The sequence below is a fragment of the Arachis stenosperma genome, chromosome 9, assembly GCF_014773155.1.
Source record: "Arachis stenosperma cultivar V10309 chromosome 9, arast.V10309.gnm1.PFL2, whole genome shotgun sequence".
In the NCBI taxonomy this organism is placed as follows: domain Eukaryota; kingdom Viridiplantae; phylum Streptophyta; class Magnoliopsida; order Fabales; family Fabaceae; genus Arachis; species Arachis stenosperma.
In genome coordinates this window covers 629,781-635,439 of record NC_080385.1, presented here as the reverse complement: position 1 = coordinate 635,439, position 5,659 = coordinate 629,781, and the positions used below count along the sequence as shown (strand labels likewise).

General features: G+C 33.7%; 1 long non-coding RNA gene across 1 annotated transcript; it reads left to right on the top strand.

Moving 5' to 3' along the window:
• The first annotated feature begins 2,389 nt into the window (after positions 1 to 2,389).
• LOC130947657 (uncharacterized) lies at positions 2,390 to 5,286 on the top strand. Its single transcript, XR_009072759.1, has 4 exons — positions 2,390 to 3,082; positions 3,165 to 3,292; positions 3,410 to 3,547; positions 5,037 to 5,286. It is a non-coding gene; the product is annotated as an uncharacterized LOC130947657 (long non-coding RNA).
• Positions 5,287 to 5,659: the final 373 nt, after the last annotated feature.

Sequence of the window (5,659 nt, the reverse complement as noted above, 5' to 3'; positions counted from 1 at the left end):
GTTAGAATGATAGAAAAGTTTATTTTGGTTAGAGGTTAAAGCTAGCAATAGTAATAGCTATAAACAGTGGATAACAATATATACTCCTGTATACTCTTTGGTTTTTCTTTCAACTTTAAGTTTTGTATTTGTTCCTATGATAAATTCACTTTCTTTGAGTCTTTTTTTTCTTCCACTTCAATTTTACTTTTTTCAATAAAATCAGATCCAGATCGCGATTTTATTATGTTGTATTTGATTTTTAGGCTTTAGAGTTGTTGAACTTGAGCATATTTTAGTTGCTATTGATCTATTGTTATGGAATCTGGTGGATAAATTTGATTTTTTAAAATAGTTATTGAAGCTGGGCGATTTTAGTTAAAATTATTCTTGATCATTTGGTAGTTATTGCTGTTATATTTAGTTTTTTAGAGTTGTTTGTTGCTGGTTGTTGTGTTGGTATTTGGTATTGTTGGTATTTTTCCTATTTGTTGCTGGTTGCAGCTGTTGCTGGTTGCTGTGTTGGTATTTAATTTTTTAGTTGTTGTTGCTGACTATTGTATTTACTGTGAGTTTTTAGAACTGTTGTTGTTTATTGCTGGTTTGTTTAGACTTTAGAGTTGCTGTTAGTTGAATGACTTGAATCAGTGAACTTTGGTGAATTGACCGCCGTTTTTAACCCCTGAAGAGGTTGATGCTCTACGAAATAATTTGGCAAATATGTCAATTCAACCAACTTTGCATGATCTTGGTAAATTCTTCAATTGTTTGAATATTTTAATTGTCAGTTGTTATTACGAATTATTCTTGATATTGATTTGTCAAAAATACACAAATGTAGATCAATTAAATTTGGAAGATGACCAAGATAATGATGGACCAAGTAACAATGCTATGGAAGATATGGATACAAATCAAAATGAGAAAAATGTGATCAAGCTCCTAATATGTTGATGCCGACTTTGAGTTCACCCCTTGGACTTGATTTAATGATTATGTTATCTTTAACTTGCTCTTATTGATTTAAATTGAGAACATATTTTATACTAGAAATTAGTTTATTAACTCTTTTTTAGATTATTAGTTATGTTTAAAACCTGATATTTGATTATTAATGTTTGTAAGACTAGTATTTTAAGTTTTAAGACATTATTTCAATTTTATTAATATAATTTTATATTTTTTTAGTTATGACCGGGTTAACCGAGTGAATTAGTAACCCACCGGTTGAATCAGTAATCTGGTGATCCGGTCATATAACCGAGTTGATTACCAGTTCGATTCTGATAACTATAATATATTATATATATACACAAATGCAAAACAAACTAATAGAATTTTAAATTTTAAACTACGCTAACAAACTAATGGAGTTGTGAATTTTAAACTTCTTCTGTGCTTTAAAAGTGGTTGATTCAATAGTGTCACTAAACTTACTTCGATTTGCCCCAACTTGGAGATGATAGATTTTAGCAACTGCTGGGGTTTTTAAAGGTGCTGTTGAAGTTTTGTAGAGCTATTTCAATTGTGTGTTTGTGTTGAATTTGTCACAGTTGATCATTAGTAATAAAAAACTTTATTATTTCAAAGAGTTGTTGCAAGTTAAAAGAACTTGACTTGACTTGACTTGGGAAGTAAAGCAATGGTGAAAAATTGCAAGAATTAAGAATGATAAAGCTTGTATCAGAGAAATCTCTTCCGACGTCATAGATACTTTATTAATTAGTAATATAACTCATTTAAGTAATGTAATTATTGATTCTTGATCTGAAAGTGAATTATGAATCTAAATTGTGTTTGAAATATTTACATTAGTTTGATGAGAGTTATTGCCGATTTAAAAAATAAATCAAAATAAAAAATAATTATATAAAAATCGATTCTAGAGTTCAATACGAAAGTATGAGCATACATTAAGTATAAGAAAAAAAAATAATAAATAAAGAGTATATAAAGAGTATAAAGAATACACAGAAAAAATTAAAAAATTTAAAAAATTATATAATTGTTATGATATATAACTTTTGACTTATCATTTTATGGTATGATTGTAAGACCCAGAATTTTCAAATAAATTTTATTATAAATTATTTTGTATCATTTAAATTATAAAGTTGGTAGTTATGAGATAATAAAAATTTTATATGATTCAATTTTAGATGCTTTATATTTATATCATTTAGTACTTTAAGTTAAAGAAAATTAATTATATTACTATATATTTTCAATTAGAGTAATTTATTGAGAATCAATTAGTATTTTTATACTATAAATACTATTTTAAAGTAATTTTAGAAATTTAATTAATTTTTCAAATATTAATCCTTCATACTCTAATTTTATTAAAATTATTTTACTCATATTAAATCCAAAATTCCCAATTTCATAAGCAAATCCTAATCCTAAATAAACCATTTTTCCTTTACCCAGATGAAACCCAGCTGCCGCCTTACTTCCTTCAGCCACCAAGATTCCCTTTTTCCCAAACCTTCCCAAACCCACGCAGCAAAACAGCAAACTCATGGAAGAAAGAAAAAAGAGAAAGAGGGAAGGAGAGATGGGGGACTGAAGGAAGAGAAGAAAGAAAGGGAGAAGGGAGAAGAGAGGGAGACGACGCCGGTGGGCCTCACTGCCACCATCGCCGTCGCTGTGCCGTCGGGAGGGAGATCCGAGAGAGAGGAAGAGAGCACCGATGAGGGAGAGCGTCGGGGAGGAAGTAGCTTGCTGCCGCCTTGGCGTCCTGCTGCTCGCGTCATCACCGCCAGCTTCGTCGGATCCTTACCGCCGAACCCGTTCTTGCCGCCGCCGTTGGAATCACGAACAGGGGAAGGAGAAGACGCGGGCCAGTGCCGCGAGGAGGAGCGCGACCCGCTACACGACGCTGCGCCGCCGTGTGTTGTTGCCGTCGCCGAGCTCCCATGGTTGCCGCCGGCAAGATTCAAAGGGAGAGAAGCTCGAGGAGAGAGAAAGATCGGCGGAGGAGGTTTTTGTTCGAGCGGCCGTGCCTCCACCGCCTTTCACCGTTGCAGATCCGCCACCGTCCACCGCGCCGCACCACGCCACGTTGCCTCCGGAAACCGCCACTGAGGCCTAAGTCTGTTTGGTAAGCTCTAATCTTGCCTCAGATCTTCTTTTCTGTTAAGTTGGTTCTACAGTGAGTTGTTTACTGAGGTTGTTTGCATCAGGTTATACAGTCACCACTGTTGCTTGTGTGGCTATGCCGTGGTGATTATAGCTGCCGCCACAGTCACCGCCTGAATGCCCTGGAATTTCTATTGTCTTGCCCTAATTCAAGTCCAGTGTCACTACCCTGGTTTAACCTTTTTCCCTGGTTCTATTTCACTTTTACACGCTAACCTGCCTTGGTTTCATTTATTGTTTGTTCTGGTTTTAATTCCATTTTAATTTCGGTGTTGCCTTGAACTTTCAGTGTTGTTCCTGCATTTGATTTCATCAAATTCGAATCCTGCTGCAACCATTGTCATTACCGTAGGAAAATTAACGCTGCTGCAAATTAGGAAGGAAAGGGGATTGTCGCGTTTAAATTACACGATCTTGGCTAATCAAGGTAGGGGTTTTTCTTAAAATCTAATTCATATTACAGAGTTGTGATAAATAGATATTAATGTGAGAGAATATATGCCTGTGATTATAATTGCCTTCTAAATGTGATTTTTTGCTGGACTGAATGACTGATTGCTTGACTGCTTGAGTAGTTTGTGATTGCTGAAAAGAAATAAGTTTGGAAGGTTATTTAGTTGATTATTATGAAAAATGGCTTTTCTTGGTTTTGAAGCTATTTTTGATGATGTAAAGGAATTGGCTTTGGAAATGGTTTAATTTTGAGTTAGTGACTTTATAAATGATTTAGTATTTGAGCTGGTGTGATTTTAAAAAGAGGTTTATTATGGGCACTGATTCGCTTTGAAAATTATTTGATATTGGAACTAGCCGAATCTTAGAAAATGATTGAGGTTTTGGAAAGGTTTGAGAAATGTTTGGATGGGACCCAATCAGGGTGGCAGAATCCGAGTTTTAGAGGAGATGCTGCCGAAATTTTATAAAACTGGAAGTTTTGTTTGAAGTAATTGTTTAAAAAGATTTAGTTCTTAAATGTTATTTGTTTCGGATTGATTTATTTAAAAAAGAAAGAGTTATGTTTTGAATTGAGATTGTTGATTAACGGAAAGAAGGATGATGAGAATTGATTTGAAATATGATTTTTGAATGAATTTGGAAATGGGATATGGATTGACGAATGATGATGATATTGAGAATGGCTTAGATATTGATGAATGCTGAATGAATTATTTATGTGGCTTATGAATTTGAAATATCTGAGATACGAGGTTCCCTGGATTAAGTGCCGTGGCTTGCCACCACGTATACCAGGTTGAAAACTCGATACTCTGTTGACCCTACGATGTAAGTGTGTGACCGGGCACTATATAAATTTCCGGGAATGTTACCCCCATTGAGTAATATTGATTATTTGAGAAAAAGCTATGCATAGACTCTTGGGGATGCACGTCGGGGGACTGTCTAAGTACAATTCAGACTTGTCGGGTTGGCTGGATAACCGACAGATGAGCCTCATCAGCCATAGGACAGGCATGCATCATATGCATTTGTATGCTTTGCTTGAGTTTGAACTTGTTTTGGTTTGCCTAATTGCTAAACTGTTCGTAACTGCTACTTGGACTATTTGCTGTAACTGCTGCCTACTTGTGCTTTCCTTGTCTGCCTTGCCTGTGATTGTCCTGGTGTGCTACATTTGAGATTGAACTTTGGTGCTATATTAATGATTATGTTGTTTGATTGCGTGGTTGGTTTCTGATTGAGAGTTTCTTATAAGAAAGGAAAGGTTTCGGATTTCTGAAAGATTAAACATTGTTTCTTTGAAAAGGTTTTGAATAATTACCTATTGGTTTTTAAAAAGATTCATAAGGCAATGATAATCACTGAGCTTGAAAACAGTTTTCTTATAAGATATCTTCTTATGACAACTTTGAAACTCCGTGGTGAAACCGTGTGGTTAGGTTCTCACCCCCCTACAGCTTTACCTTTTCAGGAACCAAATGAAGAGGCATTAAGGAGTGTTATACTGCGTTTGGTTTATGTATTGTTGTATTAATTAGATTATTTTATTCCCTCGTCTTTGTTATTACAAATTTGTAAGAGGGATAGGAGTTGTATGTTTTATATGTATATTATATTATGAATTATTATGTAAGGAGTTTTGTATATGAATCTATGCCTGCTTGTATCTTTCTTAAGATTAAAGTATTTATTTCCGGTTTTTGAAAAGATCAGCGATATAGTGTCGAGTCACAGGCTCCTATTTTAATATTTAGTATGTAAAGTAGTCGTAATACTTCTTGCTATCAGAGTGGCGCAGCCGGAAGCGTGACTTCTGATAGTGAGGGTGTTACAATGATAATTTACTGAGATATATATAAAATTGATTTGTGAATATTTAACATAATACTAAATTTTTAATATTTGCATGATGTAAAGATGGAGTATTTCATATTGAGTACATATATATTATTTAAAATAGATAAATAATATTTTAAATTTAAATAATTTTTATTTTATTTTATGTTGTTTTGTGAAGTGAAATTAATATATTATGGTCCTAATAATTCAAATGATTCAAAAAAAATTAATTCAATATTTT